Source organism: Podarcis raffonei, chromosome 9 (genome assembly GCF_027172205.1).
Source record: "Podarcis raffonei isolate rPodRaf1 chromosome 9, rPodRaf1.pri, whole genome shotgun sequence".
In the NCBI taxonomy this organism is placed as follows: domain Eukaryota; kingdom Metazoa; phylum Chordata; class Lepidosauria; order Squamata; family Lacertidae; genus Podarcis; species Podarcis raffonei.
This window is the reverse complement of record NC_070610.1, coordinates 45791115-45818972: the sequence shown is the minus strand read 5'-3', so window position 1 is coordinate 45818972 and position 27858 is coordinate 45791115. Positions and strand designations below refer to the sequence as shown.

At 42.5% G+C, this 27858-nt stretch overlaps 1 long non-coding RNA gene across 1 annotated transcript in view; it reads left to right on the top strand.

Moving 5' to 3' along the window:
• The window catches only part of LOC128421081 (uncharacterized), a 36132-nt gene that overhangs the window by 3267 nt on the left and 5007 nt on the right, over positions 1–27858 (top strand). The window contains exons 2-3 of the long non-coding RNA XR_008332220.1: positions 24585–24713; positions 25530–25611. This is a non-coding gene — a long non-coding RNA (uncharacterized LOC128421081). The remainder of the gene's footprint in view (positions 1–24584; positions 24714–25529; positions 25612–27858) is intronic.

The following is a 27858-nucleotide window of genomic DNA, read 5'->3' as shown; positions in this document are numbered from 1 at the left end:
AGGTTTCAAGAGCAGCACAGGGATGTTTGCAAAAGAGCTTTCAAACAGGCTTACACTAAGCTTTGTCTGTGTGCACACCTGTTACCCTCAGGAGAAATGGTGCATACAGCCAGTGCTGAATAAAAGCCTGCCCCTGCCTATCGGCTAACATCACCCCCCCCTGACATCAGCTGAGTGGCATGTGGGTGGGTGGGTTTTTTTAAGGCATTACAGACCAAATGTGACAACCTGTCCAGCCAAGATTGTTTCACAGGCTGGTGGTGTCCAACCCCTGCAGTACAGAATACATCTGCTGTGAAGATTATATGGGTGAAATGGGAAAAGGCAAGAGATTTAGAAATTAGGTGAAGTGTAGGGCATAGAGGAGGGGAGAGTCAGAAGGCAAAAGAGAGATGGGCAAACTTCTCCCACCATAACAATGAGTTGGCAGGTGCTAATTCTTCATAATACTATGGAGAAATGGTACCTGCCAATGCAATGAATTTGGAGAAAAAAGGAACATGGGAGATAACCGTTACAGATGAATAGAGAGTGATGGCAAACTCACAGTATGACGAAAGCACAGTTTAAGTTCCCACCCTGGCAGCAGACTGTGAGACTTCCCAGGAGCTCACCAGAGCCCATTAATTAGGCCTCTTTTGTTCTCATGCCGTATGCCTGGAGAGAAAGTCATAACAGAAAAGCATCCCTATAAACAATGGCAGCAATGGGCTAGGAGCTTTATATACACCTCTTTGCCTCTTCTCCTCTTCCCTTACTTTTCATACTTTGCCAATGCTAAGTTACCTTAAACCTTTAAATAGTTTTAAAAGAGAATGTGTAGCCACTCTGGAAAAGTGGTGATGGCACAGACATTGTCCTAGGCCACCTTTCCCAGAATGAGAATGAGGAGGCAGAGAGGGAGGTGGAGGTTTGCTGCCATTGTGTTAGCAGTAGCACAGCATTGAAACTAAAGGGTGGGGAGAGCTGGGGTGTAAGGGAACCAAGTAGAGTCCAGGAAATGCTAAGTTGCTGCCCTACTTTAGAGAAACTATTGCATCAGTTTCTCTAACAGGTGGGCTAGTGTTGCCTACATTGAAATAGTTAGTACCTGTTGTTTGTGCTCCTGTATCCACAACCTGAGCCTTCTGTTGCAGTTTCCTTCTTTAAAGAATGTGGCCATTATCTCAGTTCCTCGCAAGCACTTTTAAAAGCCAAACCAATTAATTTTGAAGTCCTGGCATAAAGTCCCAGTTGCTGGGACCCCATTCCTTTTGAAATTAATTAAACTCCTCTTTTAGCAGCTGTGGATCATTTCTAATTCTGCTTCTTCTTTTGATCAGCCCCTGTTTGTAATAATCCAGTCTATCTCGCAGTCTTTTGTCTAAATAACCTCACACTTGAGAGAAAAATCTAGATCCCAATCTGGGCTTTGAGCAGCTATGCTCAGCTGCTCAACGGGGGGCATCTGGCAAATTGATGAGTGTGGCTCAGCCACTTCAGTGTGTCATTCATCAAACATTCCTGGAAAAACTGTGACCAGCTACAATGGCTGTTTATGGGCAGAGAGTCACTTCTGAGAGATGAACTCTCATTGCTGCTTGGGGAGTTAATAAGCCTCCAACATTCCCATCACAGTGATTAACTGCTCACTTTGGGGAGTGGACAGGTCCTTCCATAATGGAAGTTTAGGGGGAAGGTAAGGAAGGTGGTAAGATTTGAGATGGGCTTTGTCTCCGTTCCTCTTAGTGCTCAGGAAGATTCAGAACCTTCAGTTGCATTTCAGGGTAAAGAGAACCACAAAAACCCTCTAAGAGATTCAGGTTGCAATCCTGTACCCTCTTACTGGGAAAAAGCCCCACTGAACCCCACTGAGTAGACATGTCCACGATTGCACTGTCAGTTACAATTGACTCTTGGTGCAACACTCACCCTGGTGTGGCCACATGTAACAAAGGACTGGATTATCCAACCATTAATTCCTATGGTAACAAACCAACTGTACTTTGCCAACTCTTTAGTATTGCAGAAGCCTTTCTTTCCTGCCTGCTGGCTCCCCATAGGCATCTGACGGGGCATTGTGAGGACAGGATACTGGACTGGACTGGATGAGTCTGATCTGATCCAGCAGGGCTCTTCTTATGTTCAGATCTGGCAGACTAAGCTTGTCCTGCAGACATGACTTTTTAGACATTTTTTTTCTCTTTCACAAATGGATTCATTGATTCGGAGTGTCTTTCTCAAAATCCCATTGAGTACAATCCTAGTCTCATGACAATATATTTGATCTAAGTTAGCTTCAGATGTGCCTTTTGGTCCAAAGTTAGCCAGTGTGCTTCTTGGCCAAACATGGGTTTGGATTTGAACCATGTCCATGTCTGTACAGTCCTTTCAGTGTATTTCTTGACCTGCTGTGCTAATTAGAACTATGATAGACCTACAGTGAAGGTAAATGTTGCATGTTCCTCCAAGAGGACTCATAAAATCCAGTGAATTTAATAAAATATTTAAAAGGGAAATTATGAAATAAGAAAGCATTTGATTTAACAGAATAGTTAAACCATTTGCAGGTTAACACAAATGGAAGAAGCATGGGAATTCCAAGTTAAGGCATGTTTGCACCATACAAACAGTAAACACTACACTATATATTTTTTGCATATTGTGCTACTCTACAACTCGTCTGTATGTTGCTATTTATTGTATTGATTATTATATTTCATTGATACTGCCCTGGTTTGTATGTCACAGTGAACCAAAGATCTTTAATACAAGAATCATAGAATTGTAGAGAAGTAAGGGACTCCAACACCCTGAAATGCAGAAATCTCAATTAAAGCATCCAAACATAGATCTATAAAGAGAAAATATATTTGACATGTGAGCATAACATTTGATAGCATATTGCCTGAAAATAATTCTTTCGGTGGAACAACATGCTTGGGCATATTGAGGGGGACGCTACTTTGATGTGAAAGCTGTTTGACTTCAGGTTGTTGGGGGGCAAAGTTCACAAACGGTGTTTGGGTATTTAGAAAGAAATTAGCATGGGAGCATCATGCTTGCAAGTATCCTACAGATAGGAAGGTTGGCACTGTGCACAGTACTAGGAGTGCCAGAACGGTCTTCTCTTGTTAGGGTTATAGGACTTATTTCAGGGTGCAAAACCCACAAAACATTGGAGGCAGTTTTCAGAAATGCTTTGAGTCTCCATGCATCCAAAGAATAACCACTGCCAACTGTGTGTGATAACTAGACGCTTAACACATGCTGATCCAAGGCATGTGGCACAGAATGAGGAGAAAAGGAGTATAAGTTCTGAGGAGGCTGATTTGATTGTAGATCTCATGATTTGCTAGGCTTGTGACTAAAATGGAAGGAATTATAAACAACTACAGTGGTACCTCGGTTTAAGAACAGTCCGGTTTAAGAATGATTTGGTTTACAAACTCTGCAAAACCGGAAATAGTGGCTTGGTTTGAGAACTTTACCTCGGTCTAAGAACAGAATCCGAATGGTGGAAGGGCACCTGGGCGGGAGGCCTCATTAGGGAAAGCGTGCCTCGGTTTAAGAATGGTTTTGGTTTAAGAATGGACTCCCAGAAAGGATTAAGTTCGTAATCCAAGGTACCACTGCATTGCAAACAATAGAACATCTCAATAAATACTATCAGCTTCACAGGAAGCATGAAAGAGTTGAAGTTTCTTTTTGTTGTTGTTTAGTCGTTTAGTCGTGTCCGACTCTTCGTGACCCCATGGACCATGAAGTTTCTTACTGGAACTATAAAGAAGAATTAAAAGTATGTGCCATGGTTTGTTTTTTAATGACAGAATTGTACTATGAGACCTAAGGAAAGAAATACCTAAGTACATAAGTCGTTTGGGAACTGAGCTATGTAAAAGAAGAGCTGGGAAAGCTGTTTATTTGCCAGGCATTTGTGCTGAACAAGATACAGTCATGTACCAGATGTCATAACTTCAGGGATAAGAAAATCAATTATGTACAAAGTAATGTTCTGTAAAGAGGGAGAGATGAAATAATAGCAGGAACCATTTCTTGATCGGGTGCAAGGAGCAGAAGCAGTTCTGGACATTGTTTATTCTAACTAGACACATTTTGTTTGAAGAAATTGTGTAGTGTGAAATAAGTTTTTGTGTAATTGGGATATGTGGTTTAATAAGCAGCTAGGCTGTTTCTTAAAAAGAGGCAAACGGCATTCAGACAAACTGAAGGACAGTCAGATATAATGGTAAGATTAAGTTTGTGCCCTGGACTATGTTGTAAATAATGCATTAATTCCTTATTACAGGCAACATCTACACAGTTTTGAGCAGTCATTTTGTGATGATCCTCCATTAAACCCTAGTATACCATAGCAGGAAATATAAACAGAACCTTGACTGTATTTTACAAGGACCATAATCATTCTGGGCAAATCCTAGTCACCACAGTTATAATGGGGTGGGGTGGGTGGTGGCTTAGCAACTTCTCAGTTATACTTTCGGGGGAGAGGGCATATTGGTGTCTAACTATGGGGACAGAAAATATTCTTGACCCTAAAGAATTATAGGTTCTTCTGTGTTTTTCTTAGTTCTTCTGTGTTTTCCCTTAGTTCCTCTGTGTTTTTCTTTATAAATTTCCCCAACTTCAACTTTCTATTGCTATTTTTCTTTCCCTCTCTCCTTTCCTGTTCTCTTCTGGTTGTAAAAAGGTTCGGGGGCGCAGAGGAGGGGTCATGCACAGGTAGCTTCCACAGTAGGGGGGGGAGAGCTGAGAATATATCCTGGTTCTGGGGAACACCTGCAGAGAATGGAATTCTTAGAGCAGCAGCTCTTTTGAATAATAAAAGTTGCACGTTCACTAAAGTGTGTTCCACACTTCGGTCTCTTGTGGCATCACTTTTTAAATTTTTCAGCTGTAAGCACTATGATTTCCTTTGCCCAATCCTTAAACAATGATGTATAATGGCTCCGCCTAGTGGCAGCAACTACAGAATAGCTTCCCATATCACTTGAGCCATTCTTGCCATGAGGAAGCCTTAACTGCTCTTTAAGCAGTCTCATTTAAGGGATGCTTCACCTTGCACAATTTACTTTATATAAATCAGCCTCCATTTAGAATAAAAACCCAGCTCACTCAAAATAATTCAGGCGTGATCAAATGTTTTGTGGCTTGGTTTGGTTTTTTACCAGGAGGACACTGATAAACAGCTGAGATAATCACAGAACCCACATAACAGAAAAGTGATTGGAAGAATGTTGAAAGGCAGAGGAATGTGATGGAGTTTTGGATGGAGTTAGAGTGAGTGACTGTTGAGAATCATAGTTGAAGAGTGGCCAGAGAATGAGAATGAGATGTGAGGTTGTTGGCATCTGTCGAGAGACAATGGAGTGCACCTCTAGGGGTGAAAAATGGCTGCATTTTCAGCACTGAAGTGACCTCCCCAGGGTGCAGTCCTAGGCAGTGTGTCTGGGGGTCCTGGGCTGCCCTGACAACAAGATCCCCTTCTTAGCCTCACTTATGTGGTAGGAAGGAAATCAGAGCAATATGTTTGGCACCAGCTTGGCTGTAGGGGTTGCTGGAAGGAGGCATACAGGGCGCCATCTAACCATCTTAGGGACTCCACTCTGGATTTCTGTACAGTTTACTCCTTAGTCTTCTCTCAAAGTTCCCCCACAAGGTAGTGGAAGTTTAGGATCAGAGTGTTCCTTCTCTTAGGTAGGCTTCCATCCCAAATTGACAAGCCCCATCTGCCCCTCCCTTCCCTCTACAGCATGTGCAGGAACCCACCATTGGTTTGTCAGTTCAATCCGCCATAGCATGTGTTCGCTCACCGAGGATACCCTTACTTGGTTTAGCTGGCAAGTTGAAGCCTTTTCCTGGGGTGTGGCCGCTGTTGCATGCTGACATCTTCTAGGAGCCACAGGTGAGAGCTGAGTGCAGGAGAGGGAATGAAAACATAGTGGCTAGGGGGCATATCTGGAATTTTGAGGAACACCTGTGGGTTCCAGTCACAAAACAGCTGCTGTCAGCGTGTGGAATTACACAGTATGGGTGCTGTGGAGAGCATGGGATAATGGCTGCCACAGTTGAAAGAGCAGAACAAGAGACAGGACCACAAAATGGTGGGGGTATCCCCCCCCCCCGCATCAGCTGCCCATCAGTGGGAGAAAGGCACCTACATTAGTCACTGCCACACTCACTGAGAAAAGATCTTCATACCCCTTCTCTGTTCAGAATAGATGGGAGGCTGGGTGTCCAATTGTGGCATGAAGTGAACAGTGGGCAGGTTTAAGGGTATGTGATTAAGAGGCTGAGCTGAACCAGTGCAAACAGGAACTGAGCAGGAAGGGCTAAAAGTCTCATGTCAATTGAAATTTTAGGGGATGTTTACTGAGACCTTTAGCAGGTGTCACAGGAGTGTGGGAGGGCGCACTGAGGCCCACACATGTCACATTAGTGAACTCTGCATTAGGATAGTAGAACTCTTTATTTTAGTAATCTGTATAAATTGATTACTTGTTCTGAGTGTTGCATTCCCTAAATAAATGTATGTTTATGTTTTAACTGTGTTCTGGTATGGGTAGCTTCTAGGGCCAGTATATCTCACCTCCCATGTCTCGTGTGGGTGTACTCATGCAAGCATGTAGAGGGAGAGTCCTACTGCTCTCTGGAGCTCAGTAGGTGGCGGCAGCAATACATTGAGAAGTTTTTTCCTTAGTGGCGCGGTTTCTGTCTCTTTGCCAGATCTGAAAGGCCTTCCTTTTCTTGTCAACAGTGCATTCAGTCTCACTGTCATTCTCATCAAACCAGTCCTGGTGTTTCTTTTAGGGGTGAGCAGAGTGGATCCTAAATAGGACTGCTCAGTCATGGATACAGCTGCTTTGCTGCTCAACTGCCTCATTCCTTGAGTCAGAACGACTGACTTTGTATCCACCGCCCATGTGCTGGTTTAATGACTAGGAGCTTCCAGATTTCATGGTCCTGCCCCCATTACCATTTGCCAATCGCCATGGGACTTTTTGGGGTTTGGGATGGGTTTTTGGAAGACGCCTGTGCGTGAATTTGTTTTATGTGTGTAGATCAGTACACGCTGACCAACGCACAGTCTTCGCAGAAAGGCTCTCTTCCGATGGCATGAGTATCCCAACAACAGGTAGATTCTTATCTGCTGCAACCTTCATCTGCCTTCAGCTGTTGTAACATGCCACTTGTTATCTTCCGCCTGTTCTGCCATTGAGGACTTCTTAGATCATTCCTTGTCTAGCTCCTCCCCTTTGACCTTACCGCCTTGGGTGACCCTGCTGGGAGACCTAGACTCCCAACGGCTTTGCTCACAAGGGTCATTGGAACATACAAGCCCACTCACAATGATGAGGTGTTGATCCAGTGAGTGATCCACTCCTTGATAACAAGGAGTGCCTGGCACAATATTATTGAAATAGTCTCAATGCTGTAGCATGTGGCAATTTTGAGGGTTAGAAAAATGAAAACAAAAGCAAGAGCCGAATAGTATTGGGCTAACCTGATTTTTTTAAATCAGGGGAGTTGAATGGGAGGCAGTGGAAATACGTTTTACAGGCCACAGTTAACATGGATAGCAGGGAACAGCTCAGGGACTTCCTGTCAGAGGCTGATAATCTCACCTTAACTATTTACAGAGCTCCACATGGGGTAGATGATGCACTGCTAATGACAGAAAAAGTTTCACGTGCCTAAAAAATAAATGCCCACGAGGGTGTTACTTGCTTTATTCTTGTCTTTGAATCTGCATGAACAAAACACACAGAGAAACTTTGGGAATGGGACTACAGGGAAGTATTTCTGAAGTCTGAATATCTTTTCCCTTTCATGCTCTGACAATTATATCCCTCCAGAAACTCGTTCTTCACACATCAGGGAAAGAAATGAATTTAGTTCACAAGGGGGCACAGCCAATTAAGGTAGAACATCTAGGGTAGGTTCACTGTGATTAATTATAATGTGTAAAGACATAAAATTATGCAAGTCCTGCACTCTTGATTTTTATGCTGTGCCATGCTACAATGAAAGACTGGCTAAGATGCTTGAAAATTAATACAGAGCAGAATGAAGCAGTAATGGTGTATCAAAGTGACTTTAAGGGCGTATATCACTGATAGTGTATAATATCCACCCTCTGTGTGCTCCTCAGCTGTGGGTTGTACCATTGGGCTACAGAAGTAGCTTATTTATCTTCAGTTTACGGACAGGTTCCAACTTTTGCCTCTTCTTTGGGCCTGGCAGCTGTCTGTCATATTTAGAAGTCATTTCCCAATATAGCTTCTGCTTTCCTTATGCTCATATTATAGTAGAGAGAGGAAAAAAAAATCTATATTCCATCATATAATATTTGTTCCTCTGCAAAGCCAGAGTAGAGACATTCTGGTTGTATTTCAAACAAACCTCTTCATTCTCAGAACTTGCTTATGGGAGGAAAAGCCCTACCCACCAGTTATGACCATCTATGCCTTAAAAATATGATAGGATGTGGATCAATTCAAAGGCTGTGTTGTTGAACTCTAGGAGAAGTGTATGTGTCAAATAAACATTTGGGAAAATTCAAAATGTATATAATGCTTGTTGATAACTAAACTTCTAAGCAGTTTACAAGAAATATTGCAATTATCTATCAATAAAAAACGGGTAAAAACAAACAATTAAAAACATTTCAAAACAATCAAAATCAGCAGTAAACTAAAAGGAGATTAAAACACACCAACATTTACATGTCTGGATAGACTTACCTAAGAAAAAGAAAGAAAGAAAAAGTGAAAGTGCCTGCCTGGTGTCAACAGGAAAGCAGTTGCAAACTGTAATTCATGCCACACCAAAATAAAGATTTCTTGCAAATGTGGGGTGATTATTGTGTGGTACCTAAACAAGTGCCAGTTCCACAGATTGAAGCAGCTGAGTGAGCACATATGAAGTAAGGTGATCTTGCAAGTAAACTGGTCCCAAACTGTTAAACGCTTTATATACTGATAGTTACACCTTGAACTTGGCCTGGTAACAAATTGGCAACTGGTGCAGATCTCTGAGCGGACATATAATATGCTGACAGTGCCTCACTTCAGGCAGTAGCCTTGCTGCAGTATTCTCCACTAGTTACAGTTCCCATATAGAGTGCATTCCATTAATTCAGTCTCGAAGTCGCCAATGCCTGAACTACTGTGCTCAAGCTCTCCCAGTCTGGGAGCGGTCATAGCTGTTGTACCAGGTACAGCTAGTAAAATACACTTTTAGCCACGGAGGCCTCCAGTGACTAGGTCTACAAGCACTGCCAGATCATGTACCTGCTCCTTCAAGAGAAGCGCAACCCCATTCGGGGCAGGCAGTTGACTAAGTTCTCAGACATGGGAATCACTCGCCCACAGTGGATTCATCCCACCCGAATTTCACCTCAGCTTATTTTCCTCATGCATCCCACTATTGCCTCCAGTCACTGGTCCAGTCCTGCACAGCCTCTCCTGAATCAGATGTCTTTTGAGAAATAGAGTTCAGCGTCATCAGCTTCTCAGCCTTTTGGCTAAGAGCAAACATGGCAAATTTGGTCTTACCTCCTGCTGCTGATTACCACTTGGCAGCCTTCATTCTAGAATTGCTTTACGGTTCTCTGGCCTTTACAGAAATAATGGTGCGAAATTGTCTCAGGAAAGATATGTGCAGATTTCATGGTTGTTATTTGGACACATTTGGAAGCAAAACTAAAGTTCTGGTTAAGCCAAAATCTGGTTTTTAAAATTTATTTAGAAAGCCTACAATTTGATCCTGTGCATTTTGCTCTGAAGTAACTTCCACTGAGTTCAGTAGGACGGAGTTCCATCAGATCTCCATGTCTATAGAGGGAGCAGCAGACCTGTCCATACAGTGGTACCTTGGTTTACAACCATAATCCGTTCTGGAGGTCCGGTTGTAAACCAAAACAGGTTGTAACCCAAGGCGCGCTTTCAGCAATGGGGCCTCAAAAACAAAAAAAGGGGGTTGTAATCCCCCCAAAATGGGTTGTAATCCAAAAAAAGGGACACACACTTCTGGGTTTGACGTGGTTGTAATCCAAAACGGTTGTAATCCAAAACGGTTGCAAACCAAGGTACCACTGTAATGCCTTCTGGTAGATGTAGATCACTCATGTGGGGTAATTAATAAAAGAATTAGCTGGATTTCAAGATCCAAAGCAAAGGCCTAAACGTGCTCTCTAGCAAGAAAGAGACCCCAGCTGAATCATGCAGCACAATGAAGCATGGGAATTAAACCTTTTAAATATCCCATTATTCCACTTACAGCGCTTCCCCCTCTCTGCCCCTGTTTTAATGAACAGACCACACTGTTAGTAAATTTATATGCTTTACTTGCAAAACTCTGAAGTTTACATTCATGTGTTATTCCATGCAGCAACAAGAAGAACACAGGTAGAACGTATTGGGTTTATAAAATATGGTGAAATAGCTCTAAGCACGTGGTCAGAGCTTATAGAGAGCAAGCTGAGGCATGTCCTATCTCAGTGAATTCACATGGTGAAAGAGAATGAACAAAGAAGGAAACTTAACTTCCTTCCTTCCAGGTGAAGGGCATGACCTAGCTAGGAATACAATTCTATGATCTTAACCCTTAATGCATTTAACTAGCCCTATGCTTGTTAGTTATATATGCCTGCAATTCATCACAAATTAGAATATTGGGGGAAATGTGGAAAAGATAGTGCATGCATGTGTCTTAAAACTAGTGCTTATTTTCTAGAAAAAGAGGTACTAGAACTCATGACAAATGCCTCCATTGTTCTCTTATAATGGCAATGGTGCCCACCTGAGAGGTGCTGGAACTGAGTTCCAGCGAGTTCTGGCTGGGAAAAAAGTCCTGTTTAAAACAATTTTAAAATTTGCACTAGAATGCCTTTTCCATTAAGTGTTTTCTGAATATTTCAGTATTTCCTATCATCAGCCAAAAGGCATGATAATAAAATAGTGGTGCCAGGAAATGTAACAGTGAAGGTGCACTGGAAGAAGCACAGAGAAAACATAGGAGGGCCACTAGCTGATGACAATATCATGTAGATGCCCCATAGGAAATGGGTGAACAAAGTGTCCCTTCACACAGAGTAAGAACATATAGGATTTCAACTAAAGGCCATAAACCAAAGACATTTAGTGTGGGTAAGCCCTGTTGAACTAAACTGGTCTTGCTTAAAAGGAAATGGTTGGTGGAGAAGGACAGAGGAAAACAGCCTGCAAATTCCACTAGAGGGCCTTGCAGATACATGTACTTCTAAATTGCCTTTTGCTTCGCCACTGTTTGCTCTTAAATAGCATGGGAGTAGGAAGCAAAGGGAAATAGCTTATTGTAATTCAATATTATTGCTGACCTTTCATATGTTATTGTAAATACTTGTTTTTTTAAAAAAAATCTTTAGGAAAAAAGAACCCAACTGAATGAAATATATAAATTATATATTGAAGCCAATAATGTTTTGCCAGACAAACAGAGCGGCAGGAAGACAAAATAATAATCACAGTCAGAACTGACCTCTCATCAGACAGAGTGAGACAACAATTTCAGGCATCAGGTGTTGGGGGGCAGAGGTGGCAGCCCCCCCATCCCCAACCACCCTCTATTTCTCCTCAGCCCTTTCCTTCTGCAGGGGGACAGGGATCTTTGTCCCACAAGGTCTGCACTGTGCCCACCTGAACTAGCTTGCTGCCCTCGGAAGTAATGGGGGATGCCACCTTGTTGCTGTGCTGAAGTGAAATTCAGCTGTCAGTCATGTCAACTCCTGTACATGGAATTTGGAGGGCACCATCTTGTCCTTCACCCCATACAAGGAAATGCATCCGTTGGCTTTGCCCACTGTATAATTAAAATAATAATTTTAAAGAGAGAGGAACAAAATTAGCATTAATGAGCAGTCTTTCTAAGAAAAAATACAGTGGTGCCCCGCAAGACGAATGCCTCGCAAGATGTAAAACTCGCTCGACGAAAGAGTTTTCCGTTTTGGAGGTGCTTCGCAAAACGAATTTCCTATGGGCTTGCTTCACAAGACGAAAATGTCTTGCGAGTTCCTGCGGGTTTTTTCCCCTCCCCCCCCTTTTCTAAGCCGCTAAGCCGCTAAGCCGCAAAAAAACCGCTAATAGCGCTAATCCGCTAATCCGTCAATGGGCTTGCTTCACAAGACGGAAAAAACTGCTAGACAAAGAGACTCGCAGAACGGATTCTTTTCGTCTTGCGAGGCACCAGTGTAACTCTGGAGAGGGTACTAGGACAGTTCTTTATTATGAAAGATGTGCAGCTTAAAGTTTTCAATTATGTTTGAGGGAACTGAATGGAGAGAAGCTCTGTTTCTGAAGCTGAGTTTGTACTGGAAATGGGATGGACTAGATTCTTTAATTTTGTTGTCAATATATAACTGAACATGCACACCATTCAGCGTAGTTGCAATAATATGGAAGAAATAAATATTGGGAAATGTGACCAGTTCCAGTATAGTTGGTATATAAAACATATCTATGACCATAGCTAGAATAAAGGAAATAAATTGAATAAACTATATATTAAAAAAGATTTCCCATGTATCAAGGTTTAGACTGTAAGCTCCTCGGAACAGGGATTTTGTCTTCTTGCACTCTATAAAGCACCATGCATGCAGGTAGTAGAGAAAAGCAGGAATTTATTTCTTACTAAAAGTGTCCAAGCTCTGGGAACAGCTTCTGGAACACTGATAGAACAAACAAGGTTGGACAGAAGGAAGTTCGACTTATTCCACTGTGAAATGGTGTGAACAAGGCAGAAGCGCCAGCTTTGGCTAACAATTGGGGGCGGGCGGGCATTGTCATGTCACACACGATGCCATGCGTATCACATGTCTGTGATGTCATACGTGTGTGACAGCACACACGTGATGCATGTCGTGCGTGCATCATTGGGAGGAGACTGAGCACCTAGCCCAGCACCTTGCAGCACCAATGGCCGTGGCTCCTCCTCTCTCACGCTCAGGAGGAGCCTGCCACTGATGCCGTACCACGTCTGGCTTGGTGTTTGGCTGAGCCCCCTGCTAAACAATATTGAGGGGCTGGAAGAAACCTCAGCCCATAGGAGTTGGTGCGTATGCAACAAGGGGAGATTTGAAGGTGGGGAGGAGAATGGTAGGCAGGAAGAAGAAGGCTTAACCTTTTTTCTGCCCAGCACTTTACCACTGAAACTGGGTTCCAGATGTTTGCATTATAAAGCGGATGAGAGGGAGAAGCAAAACCAGTAGTCCATAAATAGTTTTTGCTCGTTTGTTTGTTATATGTAGGTATTTCTTCAGTTTCCAGGATGGCTTACAATTCACAGTTGGGGAGCTTGTGGCCCTCGGGATGTTGTTGGACTCCCAATTCCCATCAGTCACAGCCACCATAACCAAAGGTCAGAGATGATGGGAGTTGAAATCCTGCAACATTGGGTGGCAGAAGGGCCCTACCTCCACCGCTGCTTTAGCTAAATGGATGGCCAAGGGCATCCTGACTTTATATTCCAGGCAAAGTTGACTAAAGATCTTGATTAGAATTTTAAGGTATGAGAACTAATGTTGAGAGCTGGGAAATCAATAGCTTAAATTGTACCTGATCCCCACAAGTAGGGAGAGTGCTGTTCAGATCATGCCCTGCTTTCCTCCCTGATTGCAGGCTTCCCATAGTCAACTTGCTTGGCCAGTGTGAAAAAAGGATGCTGCACCTTTGGTTTGACTTAGCAGGGCTCTTTTTATGATGTTCTTATATACTCAGTTTCAGCTTTCCTATGAAACATATGGGTAATAACACTACAGGCCTGTTGTAAAGATTATTGAGATAACGTACCTGAAGCAATTAATGCACTCGGTATAAATTATAAGCGTTATTATTCCTGAGCACACTCCTTTTGCAATGCAATATTGTACATTTTTACTCAGAAATAGCCCCCCCCCCGATATTCCAAGGTGAGAGAGAACATAGGATTGCAGCCTCGGAGATCTTTCTTGATTATCCAGTACATTTCACATTAAATGCATAGTTGCATAGAATCCGAACATTTATCATTGCCGAAGTAGTTCTCTTTTAGAGGTAGTGCCTCTTTCTAGCATCAAAACTGCAATTAATCCTCTGTCATTTGGAAAATGAGATTCATTGCTGCTACATGTGCTGTGAATATGGCTGCAGGAGCATTGCAGACATCTAACGGATGGTGCCTGGGAGATCACCTGCAGTGAGCGACACAACTCATCTATGCCAATGACATCTTGTGAATTTTAAAAAACGCACATCCCAGCTGTGATACTACAGCACATTGGACTATACAGCCAGTGCCTGTTTTTAAACAGCTATGATTCCAGTTTTATGTCCTAGGAGTTGCCTCACCACTTCAGGGAACTATGTGAAGCGTGGGTGGGTTCCCATGAGGCAAAACACAGCGATAACAACAAGAACTTTTATTGAACTATATAACTGGGAAACGGGCAAAGCAAATGCTTATATACATTCCTGAAAGCCTGGGCCACTCCCACTCCCAACGTGATTGGCTGTCTAAACTTCCAAGCTGCAAATCATGACTCAGAGTTCCAGGGCCAATGGCAGAGGCCCAAATCCTGAAATGTTCTGTGATTGGACACCATGTATCAAATACAGGAGCTCAGAATCCAAGCTCAGGCAAATACAGATCACTGAATACATAATACCATGATTCTATGATTCTGTAGAATTATAGCAATTTTGGAGGTGGAAGGGTACATGAGGATCATCTAGTCCAATTCCCTGCAATGCAGGAATCTTTTGCCCAACATGGGGCTCAGACCCACAGCCCTGAGTCAGTTGGTCTTTTCCCCCAATGCTTTTGCTGTCGGTTTGCCCTGTCCCATGCAAAGACACCACTTGGACTCTCATCCAACCTCACTTATAAATATAAAAGATAGAGGATGGGGAGATTTGCAAATACAGTGGTAGCTCAGGTTACAGACGTTTCAGATTACAGGTGCTTCAGGTTACAGAAATGGTACCTTGGGTTAAGAACTTTGCTTCAGGATGAGAACAGAAATCGTGCGGCGGCACCGGTAGGCCCCCTTAGCTAAAGTGGTACCTCAGGTTAAGAACAGTTTCAGGTTAAGAATGGACCTCCAGAACGAATTAAGTTCTTAACCTGAGGTACCACTGTGGCAGCATGATTCTCTCCTGGAGCAAAGCTGTTTGCTCACTCCAAAGAGTGATATATTATACAACTTAATGATGGTTCAAATTTTTCAGGTTTAACAACATGCATATGATAATGTGTTTTAAAGATTTTATTAATACAAATAATGGTTCTATACAATAGTAAAACAACAACAACAGGAAGAGTGGGTTTTTCCATGGTTGTACCCTGATTATCAGGCAGCAGTAGTTGAGTATTTGTCATTTTTCCAGTGCTGTTTAAGACCTCAATGTGCTACATTGCCAAGTGGGTTTGTTGCGCAAGAGCACCAAATCAGCTTTAATTGCATGATCTCAAATTGCCAGTATGCAATTGAATTCCACCCACAAAATAGTGGCAGTCTAGAAGTACCCAACATCTGTGATTTTTTTCCTGATAGTCTGGGAAAGAACTTGCAGAAAAGTGATATGTAAAGGCACGGTTGTCTTAAGCATATGCAACGCCGGGGTGCAAAGATCCACCCGGCACCCCCCCCCAGTTGCCCAGTCCTAGGCACGAAGGAGGGCGGAGCCAGCCGGCCGCCTCAGCATCTTGCTGGCTCGGTCACCCCCAAACTCACAGTGCAGAGCCACCTGTAGCAGAATAGCCCACCGCGGCGCTCCGACTGACGGGTGGGCTCTTCCCCGGACTCAACTCTCGGGCCCCAGACTCTTGGCCTGGCGCCCCTGAGAGCCTGCTGCCTGGGTGCCCCACACCCCTAGTGCCTATGGGTAAGACGGCCGCCTTGTGTAAAGGTGGACTTCCTTTTCTTTAGCTTGTGGAGTTATTTTTTAAAAAGAGGAGAAAACAGGGGAAAGAGTTTGCAGGGGTGGCACTCATTGAAAAACTGGCTGCTGCTGCTGCTGCTGCTGCTGCTGCTCCTCCTCCTCCTCCTCCTCCTCCTCCTCCTCCTTCTTCTTTCAACTTATACACCGCCCTATACCTGAAGGTCTTAGGGCGGTTCACAACAAGACCACAACATATAAAATCAAACCAAAAGCAGTAACCCAATAACCCCCACCCCCAAAAACCATATTCTAAAAGCAGAATACTTACATCCTTTCTGATTTTTTAAATTATTGTTAGCATGCATATTGCTTTCTCTCAGTTGTGGAGAGGCAGGCAGGCTTGTTGGCTGCATCTTTGAAATGAAACAAGTTCAGAACCTTGTTTCTCACCTCAGAAGACAAAGCATCCATTTGCTTAGCTTCGGAGTGTGAAAACACAGGTCAAAATGTCTCATTGTTTAACTGCAAAGTGGTGCACATGTCAATCTTCAGAAGGCAAAAGGCCTAGAAGATCTGCTTCTTTGAAACAGGAAAGATGGCAACAACGTGGTGGACAAACCTTTCTATAGGACTAATAATATGCACACACCAAGAGGAGCAATTGCCATTGTGATATTGTTTTCCTTGCTTGTGCTTACATCAGCAAGGCATTGCAATAGGCAAATGACTCATCAGAGAAGTGAGAAATAGGTTGCTAGGCAACCCAGCAGCCTGGATGGGAGGCTGGCTCCTATGTCATGAAACTGACATGTCATGAAACTGACATGCTTGATGGTTCTCTAGATTTTAAAAATACAATAATTTTATGAGGCAGCAAAGGCTGGAAGGATAAGCATCCCTCACAGAGATGGAAGAGTCTGAGGACAGTGGGAGATACTGTACAAAGGAAGATTTGTGTAGAAGGGATGTGTACTGATTAGAGAACAGAGTGGTTAACTAGAGAAGAAATATGACAGGACAGAAAAAGGGAAGCAATGCACAATGGAAAGATGTAAATGAAATTAAAAGATTGGTGAAAATCCTAGGATTAATAGTTTAAAATTGGTAATAAGAAGGCTGTGCATTGTGCTGAGGAACAATCTACTCTGAGTTCACAGGCTGGAAAGAAAATATTAAGAGAAAACATTAACAAGTACTATTCAAACTATAGGAAGTCACTTACTTGTTAGTTTTTAAGTACCTTTGAGTATAGGAGATGTGTTTCTGTGACTGTCCCTCATGATCCCTTCCAACTCTCTTCTTCTTTGGCGATCACTTGTAGCCGAATAAGATTATCTTCTATGAACACGGTCTTAACAGTGAGTCCGTAACTGACTGGAGGCCAATTCTGGATCCACACGTCCTTCCACAGTGGGGACATAGGTTTCCGGATGGGAATTGGTTATGGTGAGAGTTGCCAAATGTACTTTCCTCTTAGCTCGTTTCTCCCTTTCGTCCTGAGTTCAAGCGTCTTCATAGTCCATGACACCTTTGATAAAGGCTGTTCCCCAATTGGATCATTCATAGGCCAGTGTTTCCCAGTTGTCGGTGTTTATGCTACATTTTTTCCAACTCTATGATTCTATGAACAACACACTTCTATATAATACTTATTTACTGACACTCATTATGAGGGCAGAACAATCACCCAAATGTATTGTTATATCAGCATGGTTTTCATCATGATTCTTGGCAGTGATGTTTGGTCTTCTCTTGTGCCAGTCAGTTGTACTGACCAACAGTCTGATTTTATCAGGCAGCTTCCTATGTTCCTAGTTGTTCACCATGGAGAAGCAGAACCCATTGACTAGTGTATCTTGGCAGAGACAAGCAGGAACCTGAGTGTGTCATAACATCGTCCTTAAAATATTTGCATATTTAAATAGAGGAGATAAGTAGACTAGCTGACCCAGAAGTCGATGTTAAGCATCTCCCTCAGCAAAATATTTCTAAAACATGTGAGTACATAGACCATACAATGAGTAACCTTAAAAATGAAGGCACGCCACTCTTTCCTCCATCAGTTTTCTCCTTTCCCTTTGGACGTTTTCTTTATTCCAGCTGCTGCAACAAACTTACACAGATAACTCTTTCTGGAAGTTGTCCTACATTTGAGGGTCTTTGGAAGTAAGGTTCTTAAGGCAGACTACAGAAATTACCTTATCCAAAGCTCCACACTTCTTTTTTATGTTATAGAGGCAAACCCTTCCAGCTTTGTCAGAATAACACCCTCAAAAGCGATTACTTGATTCAACAGAGTTTATATTTAAATCTCTTTTGGCTGTACTTGCCCAGCCCAGCCATCTGCTCTCTTGTTGCAAGAGTTTAGCACCCTGCTGAGATTTGCCTCCTCAGTGAGGTCAGCAAAGAGTTACTATAGCTTGGCTGGGATGGAGGAGAAAGAAAGCATGCCAGTGGGCAGAGCCAAAAAACAATAAACGGTAGAGTCAGTGAATGCTATGAAATTCCTGATTTTAGCATATCCCTGAGCAAATTATTGTTGGCACCGAAAGGTGGCATCAATAATACAGTGGAACCTCTACTTACAACCATAATCTGTTCCGGAGGTCCGGTCATAACTAGAAACGTACATAAGTAGAGGCGCACTTTCCATAGAAAGTAGTGGAAAAGTGAATTGATCCGTTCTAGACGATGAAAAACACCCCCTAAAACAGGCATTTAACACGGATTTTACTGTCTAACGAGACCATAGATCCATAAAATGAAGGCAATAATCAATGTGCTGTACTATAAAATAAATAAGACAGTATTGTAGATAAAAAAATAAGCTTTTTTCCCCCTTACGTGCACTGAGGGTGGGTGGGCTTACCTGGCTACAAGCTGGGGATGTGGCAAGGGTCAGTGAAGAGCTGATTCACTTCGGCCAGGGTCACTTTTTTTCTTGCCAGCCAGGTTCTTCTCTGGATTTCCTCAGGTTAGTTCCTCGGCGGGGTTTGGGACTGCAGTGTGCCCTGGTGTGCCTCTTGCAGGCGGCACCTCTTCCACAGCTTTGAGGGTGGGATGGGGGCCCTCTCCCTGGCAGTGGAGGCCCCAGCGCTGCCCCGCAGCCGGCCGGCCGAGCTCTGGGCTGCTGGCAAGACCTCGGTTCGTATCTAGAGGGAAGTTCATAAGTTGAAGCAGCTACTGAAGGTCGTAACTGGAATCGTACATGAGTAGAGCCATACGTAAGTAGAGGTTCCACTGTACTCCATTCTTCTGAGAGGTCCAAGCATCTTTCCTTACAGCAGCATAGTTGTTTATTGTGTGGGACACAGGTGAGCAGCTGAGACTCCAGTCCTCTCTTTCTGGCCCTTGGGACTCTTCTCCAGGCTATGCTTCCTCCAGAAGCCATACCTCCTTTCCAAGCCCTTCACTGGCTGTGCTCCACTCCCTCCTCAAACTCTTTCAACTGGCTTGAATGTGTCCTTAAATTGTGATAATACCTCTTGCTTGCCTGGATGGGAGACAGCAGCGTGTGTGAGAGTGTAAGTGTGACTGTAGAAACCTCTGATTTTTGCATGGTTTGAGTGCAACCTCCTGGGTGAAAGGAAAAAGTCACCTCACCTGCTTTTTGTCTCTGGGCTGCTCACTCCTTGCATGCAGATCCTGGAAAGCCACCCATGAGGGAATGTGGACCTCAAGCCGAAAAAGGTTCCACAGCCCTTGTGCAGGTTCTAGATGTCTTCCATCAAGACAGTGCTTTTGTTTTTGGGATATTTCATGTTCCTGCCACTAACTGCACATTTGTTGCTGGGAAAATGCCATTCCTATACCTGCATGTGTTCTTTGTTATTATTTATTATTTTTAAGGAGAACAACCATGCAATGGGCTTGAATTGCTGCTGGGGGAAATTCCACAGAACCAGGAACCATCTCTTTCAGTTACAACCATTTTGTAATGTGAACTTTGCAGGTTTTTTTTTTTTTTTTTTAAGTAGCATGATTAGCTTTCTCTTTACTCAAAATGACATCTGTGCAAAGAGGACAGCTTCCCTTTTAGTAGGAGAGCTAATTACTCTAATTATGCACATTTAAAGCACATGACTTCCCCAAAGAATCCTGGGAACTGTAGCATGTTAACGATGGTGGGAGTTGTAGCTCAGTGAGGGGGAAACTACAGTTCCCAGTGTTCTTTGAGGGGGCAGTCACGTGCCTTAAATGTGCATTGAATGTGCTTGACATGGAGGGTATGGATCTCCCCTGTGTTCCAGAGCCTAGGAGCTGATATATTGTCGCTGAAAGTCTTACCTAGAGACAGCTTTGCCTATTAGGGCTCATATATATTTCATTGCATAGCTCTCATATTAGGTTTTGGGAGCACTTTAAGAATGGCTGATCATTTGTACAACTTTTTCCTTAGGCACATTGTTAGGTTGGGAAGAAAACGTTTGTGTACAGATGTAATATTTATTAGTTCAAAAACCAAAAATCAAAAGGGTGATGGTAGAAGAGATAATAACATGAAAATCTGCCTCCTTGGAATGCACTGGCACTATATAACAAAAGGGAGACTTTCCAAGAGCAGTTATAACTTCTCTGTCCGCTGTGCAAAAAGAATGTGGCTTATACATCTGGATGAGGTGACTTTGTTTTTCAATAGTGGGACACTTTGGTTGTGTTACTGGAAACAGGCAGGTTGCTTTTATTGCTTAGTTTATGGAGGAGATCACAGCACATTCCCAAAACTGTGTGTTAAGAAAGGTCTTATCCCAAGCATGCTTACTAGGGAGTAAACCGGATGGAGGTTTTCTCAGTACAACTGCTTACTTGAATGTCTAACCTGACCAAAGCTCACTAAACAAACGAGAAGAATCGTACCTGCACATTTTGCCCCATATTTCAGGTTATACAAAGGCTAGAAATGTACATCCAGGATAGCCTGGATTTTCATTTATTTTTGGATTAATAAGTGCTCTATGCAGAAAAGGTCACAAAAAGAAGGTTCAGCATCTTAGGGGGAGGGAATAACTTGTTACACTTGATGGGTACCTGTGATAACTCTAAGGTTTCCTTGCAACTGCTGTTTAGCAGGTATACTGTAGCGGCTGGTATATGAGCTGTGAACTGGCTAGTTCCTATTTTGATTCTTGCCTTACTCCTCAATTCAGTTGGCAAGCCACTTTCCAATCCACAATATGATTGTACTGGCCCACCATAAAGGGAGGCTGTTAGCATTACTTGAAGTACATCAAACACTCTAAAGTGCAGTATAAACGCTAAGCGTCGCCACTATCAGCATCTAGTTACCTTGGGTTAATGGTCTGAGGAGAAATTTGATTCAGTGTACATTTAAAGGTGATTCTATCAAATTCTCACTTTACAAAGCAATATGCAAACTGAAGCACAGCTGTCATTTGAAATTTGCACCCATCTGAGTTTTGCGATGCAGTTCTCCAGCCAAACAATGTTTACAAAAATGCATAAGTTAAGGGGAAAGTGTGCATAAAAATGAAGATGTTAGTGTAGATAACATTCAAAAATGCTCTTTAGTAGCTGAAATTGCATAGCAAAAATGTATATGTTAGTTTAAACTATGTACAAAATTTGCATACTAGGAGAAATTTACTTTGCTGCAGAATTTTCATGATGATTTCAGATATCACAGAGTGCTGCAAAATGTGGAGGACTGAATTTAAGATTGAAAAATGAGAAATTGAGAGAACCGAAATTGACAGATCCTTCCATTCTTTTCTTGGGTCTGCTGCTGGCCCTGACCCTGTCTCTGACCCACCTGCCATTTTAATTACCCACAATACCTGTGGCATGATGTCACTTTGGGGCATGTGGAAAATTAAAATCGCAACTCTTACTCCTGGGTCCTAAGGGACCGCCTCTCCTGGTATGCCCCGTGGAGGACCTTAAGGTCCATAAATAACAACACTTTGGAGGTCCCAAGCCTCAAGGAGGTTGGATTGGTTTCAACTAGGACCAGGGCCTTTTCAGCGCTGGCCCCGACATGGTGAAACACTCTTGTCACAAGAGTCTAGGGCCCTGCAGGATTTGACATCTTTCTGCAGGGCCTGCAAGATGGAGGTGTTCTGCCTGGCCTTCGGCTTAGACTCATCTGAAGAAGTATGCATGCACACGAAAGCTCTTACCAGTAAGAAACTTAGTTGGTCTCTATATGGGATTTGGTATATAAATTTTCCCTTGGCTTTTTTGCTGGCCCATGTAGGACCAGCATGGATAGCTGGCTTGGGTGAATATCTGATGTTTCCTCCCTTTATGGTCTTGATTTATGGGCTACTACTAAAATGAGGCTGCATTTTAAGCTGTATTTTAAGCCGTATTTTAATTAACTTTGCTTGTTGTTGTTGGTTTTCTCCCCCTCCCATTACGTTTTATTGTAATTCATATTTGGTGTTAGCCGTGCTGAGCCCGGCCCAGGCCAGGGAGGGTGGGGTATAAATATTTATTTATTTATTTATTTATTTATTTATTTATTTATTTGCCAACAGTGTCGTGAGTGACACTATGTTGGGGGTAATTTAAATGGCAGACTTGCAGCTGCCTATTCCAGACTGGATGTCTGTCACTGCTTGCTGCCACTACTACTAGCAGGTAATTTGCTAGACAGCCACTTCCAGGGTGCATGGGAGACTCTGAGGTGGTTCTGATTCTAAGTACTTTTAACATACTACCAGCTGCCTGGAAATGTCCAAAACTTCCCAAGCACTATCCAGAAAATAGCTCTGTCATTAGAGCATGAGACTCTTGATCTCAGGGTCGTGGGTTTGAGCCCCACCTTGGGCAAAAAGATTCCTGAATAGCAGGACTACATGGCCCTTGGGCTCTCTTCCAACTCTTCAATTCTATGATTCTATTTTGTGCTTCATTCTTGAAGGTATCATGCATACTGATGGGGCTGGCTATCATTTATCTAATAGTAAAGAAAACGCTTCATGTTCAGCTTGATTTCATTAACTTAGCTGTTGGTCTGGTCTCTGTCAATTTTAAGCAAACTTTGTTCAAGCAATTTAAATGAAATAATTGAAAATCAATTTCACATAGAGATGTGCCATTGTGTGAATCTGGATTCCTCTGGTTGTTTCGCCATGTTTGTTTTAATAATACAACATCTTTTGGGCAAACACCTTAAATAATTGTGTGGGGGTTTTCTTTAGGCAAATCAGGAAAACCCTGTCTTCCTCAAACTTTCTGTACTATACTAAACTTGTCAGAACAGTATTCGAAGCCTCCATCGCTGGTTCTGCTGGTTCCAATGAGTTTATTGTGGCACATTCAGTTGGAGGATCATAGGCTTTTAAATGTGTTTGAGACTACTCATGGCCCATGATCTGCTTATCTGGCTGCTCCCACAAGACACATAGCTACAAAGCACCTATAATATCCTTCCCCACTCAGCATATGTGCTGGGAATGAGCAGTTGGGCAATGTGACCTCTGGAACACCTAGCAATAGACACTATAGTAGGACGGTGCAGCAAGACAAGCTGCTAGCCTACCAGAACCATCTGCGTGCATTACAAGAAGGGATTAAACCAAGCAGAAAAAGCTGGGAGAAGAAAGAAACGAATCACAGCAGTAGGTGGATTTTCAGCAAGTGAGCTCAGCTAAGGAAATGGGCTTTTAAAAAATACATTCTGAACAAAAGCCCCAGGGGAGCTGGAAGGACCAGTGAATGACCATGGACCATCTCTTCCCCACCCCCCAGATGCCATGACCATTGATGGCTGTCATCAGGTAGAAACTGTTGGTTTGCAGCAGTGAGCAGGCATTTAATATGCCCCCTGATTTCTGGTGTTTCCCCTCCTAAAACTGTCCATTTACAAGGGTGTAGAGTCATTGCCCCATCTGTGTTTTCTTCTGTTGCATGTTAACATCTTACCATGTGGCGACAGCTGCCATGTGGAGCAATGAGAAGTGGCATTTGCATCGGAGCTGTAATATTTCCACCAGCCCAAAGAATTATTATTAGCCCATTCATTCAGTTCAGACTTGTCAGGCAGTAGAGGCGGGAGTGTACATTTTAGGGTGCTGCCACATGGAACTGAGGAGATGACGTGATAGCTCAATTGAACAATAGTAGCTTGCCTGTAGAAGGCTGCTGGGATCCTAAAGAGCTGCTCTCAGATTAATGGCAGTGGGTAGATGGACCAATGCCTGACTCTATATAAGGCAACTTCCTGCAGCCAGGGGCAAATTCCTTTGCCTGTTGGTTCATAGCTGTCATCAAACCTTTCCTCATGTGAAGGCCTATTGAGGGTGAAAGTCTCCACCTGCTTGTTTGTAACTAATTATCAGTATCCAGAACCGGTACACCAAACTTTGGGACCTTTCAAAGTCCACTGCTTTTCTCAGTGCAGAACTTTAATTTTCTTTTAGCACAGAGGGCATGTGAATCTGGTCATCCCCTGGCCTTCACTTTATTTATAGCTCCCTTTGCCTTACTCACAGGAAGGCTAAGAATGAAGTACATGACCACGCCACCATCTGTGGGTCTCCAAAACGTCCACTAAGGTAATTAAAATGCAAAACATAACTCAGGCTGCTTCTCTGTAACTTCCATGCTTGCAACTAAAAGCTATTACTATAGCCAGAATTTGTTCAGTCACTTTTTACAGGGCATCTGCACAATGCAATGAGTAATACATCTTTACCCATTCTCTCATTTCTGTTTGTTCTTCAGAGCTCGGGTTTTAAAACAAAACACAGTGGAACAACCGCACAATATTTCCATGTGTGAATGACCCATCACAAAGCTGTGAGCCTGACCATAGGCAGAAGCCATCTTCTGGAGGTGCTCTCACTTTCAAAGGTTAGTCTGATGCAAATGGTGAGAGGGCATTTTTGGTTGTGGCCCCCTGTCTATAGAACATCCTCCCCAGAAAAGTATAGCTGGTGCTCATGGCTGTGTATTTGAAGAGCCAGGCAAAAAGACTTTATTTGCTCAGTCCTATCCAATATCTCTTGAATTAGTTTGTAATGTTCTGTTGTGTTCTGCTGTTTTAATCATATTTACTGAATGGTTGCAGTGGTTTTAGTGTTTTCTTTTGGTTGCCTTCATTATTGTGAACAGCCCTGGTAAAAGTGAAGGAAGGGCAGATTATAAATTTCCGAAAGAATAAATATGTGCCCAGCTTGCTTTCCTTAATACTTCTCCTGTAGACAAAACTAATCAGCATTTTACCTTGTCTTCCAAATGGCTTTGTGCATAGCTGGGTTTTTTCAACCAAAGTAGTCATAACATTTTTTTTTTAAATCTTCTTTTAAATAGCTGTCCCTGTATTTTTTATTTAAATAGGCCCATGGAAAACAATTTTAATTTTGTTCAGTATATATTCCCTGGCTACTTTCTGTTATATGTTTTAACCTGAACTGTTTCAAAGATTGTTTTTGGATTGCTGTAAAGATAAGTTCTTATTGTTTGTTGCTGTAAGTTGTCTACTGGATCTATCGGCAGCAAAAGTGGGCAAAAACAACTGAATGAAAATAATGAATTGATCTGTTTAAGGTAAATGACAAAGAACACACACAACTAAGTTTAAATAAATAGATTGCGGATGACTTCCTTTTCCCCTTTTTCTTTTAATGGCTTTACTTATTCTTTCCCTCATCTAAACTGTTTTCTCAGAAATAGCTGCAAATCTGGGTCTCCTGTATATGTTTTGATGTCATAAATACCTCTCTGAATATCCAGAATCCATGAAGGAAAGGTAAAGAATAACACAAGTTCATATTGAAGACTCCAGACTAATGTTTGAAAGATTTGCATTGAATGGGCTGATCCAGTGCGTTTTTTCTGGGGAAACACAGGGGTATGCATACCCCTAAACATTTTGTGAATCTAAGTTTTGACTTCATTGAGGGCCAGTATTTCAGTATGAGTAGGAAAATGAGAGTATCCCTAAACACTCTTTTAGAAAAAAAGCACTGAGCTGATCATGAAAAGTGTTGAGATCAAGAGATGTGAAGGGATATTATAATGCCTTTTGGAGACTATTAACTTTCTCTCTCATTAGGCTTCTAGAGAGAGAGAGAGAGTGAGAGAGAGAGAGAGAGAGAGAGAGAGAGAGAGAGAGAGAGATGAACTAAGGCAGGTAGCCGTGCCGGTCTGACTCAGTCAAAATAAATTAAAAATTAAAAATTGTCCAGTAGCACCTTACAGACCAAGTAAGTTTGTTCTGGGTATGAGCTTTGTGTGCATTCACACTTCTTCAGATACACTGAAACAGAAGTCACCAGACCCTTATATATAGTGGGAGGGTGGGGTGGGTTTTTTCTCAGAAGGGTAGTAGGAGATAGGTGATTGACTCAATGGGTATGGTAAACCTGTTGAAGTCTGTTAATGACTGCAATTAGTCCTACAGGAAAAATCAAGGGATAGTATGCAGATGACCAAAATGGCAACAGCTGTTCAGCAGTAGAGCAGACTGCCTTGGCAGGTGGGTGGTAGACAGCCATCTACCAGTCAGGGATGATATAGCTGCATTGTGCATTGTACAGGGGGTTGGACTATATACCAGTAACTTGTAAGATCCCTCACAATTCATGGTTTCAGTATTATTGCCACTGAATCTTTCTCTCTAGTGCTGGCATAGGCAAACTTGGCCCTCCAGATGTTTTGGGACTACAACTCCCATCATCCCTAGCTAACAGGACCAGTGGCCAGGGATGATGGTAGCTGTAGTCCCAAAACATCTGGAGCAGTGGTTCTCAACCTGTGGGTCCCCAGATGTTGTTGGACTACAACTCCCATCATCCCTGAGCTCTGGCCTTGCTAGCTAGGGGTGATGGGAGTTGTAGTTCAACAACATCTGGGACCCACAGGTTGAGAAAGGCTGATCTGGAGGACTGAGTTTGCCTATGCCTGCTCTAGTGTGTTGTACTCAGTTGGGTGAGGCCTCCTGCTTCTCCTGGTGGTCTCCTAGGCTGAGTGCTAATCTATCTGGTTAAAGCTCTAGAATTGGTGTTTGCCAGAAGGCAGAACTGGCAACGTAAGGTTAGACTGGTATTTTGGTGGACTCATTACAAAATAGCTTTTTACATCAGTCCTGTGCAACCTGTACTCCAGAGAACTCTGAAGTTCCTCAGGAGCTGATCAGGAGTCCCTCAGCAAGATATTAATTAATGGTAGGCAATGTCTTTCTGAAAGTCAGCTTGCCAACATATGCAAGAAGGGAAATCTAACACTATCAGATGAAAGGAAAACTATTTATGAAACACAATTCTCAAGTGACTTTTTTCTGTAGCTGCCATATTTATTTTGCCTGCTTGTGAGACATGCAATCCTTTTCTCCTCCTTTCATGACTAACTTTTAGGTCAATTGTTTTTTTATTTGAATTGGATCGTTTTTATATTCTTGAAAGGTGCTGCTTGGATTGCAAATTGTTGGTTAGTCGAAACAAACTTTGTAAACTGATCTAAAGATTATTCCTATGTGTAAATAAATTATATGTGTCTCTTGGGCATCAGATGAATAAGCTATGTGGATCAAATTACAAGCAGGCAAATTTCTTCACTAGCTTTCCCTTGCAATGCAAAATGTACAACATTCCTGAGGTTTTTTGTCTTGTTTTTTAAAAAAACTTTCATCCATGCAGCAAGAGGCTATTTGAAATGCATATATGTTTTAAGATAGCATAAATACATTTCACTGGCTTCTGAAATGTATATGGTACAGAATAATAATAAATAAATAAATAATCCAGAAACCAAGGAGACAAAATATAGAATATTTTGATTACTTTATGCTACATGTACAAGCCATTTGCTTTGACTAATATCTTCCAATTTGGCTAATATTTCTGGATTAGTGATCGTTCTTTTGAATGTTCAGTGGTGTTTAAAGCACTGGATCCCTGGGTTATTTGAAATCTCAGGAAGAAAATTTAGGGAGTAAGGCAGTGACCATACTTTTCTTGACAGTGAGTCATAGAATTGTAGTGTTGGAAGGGAACTC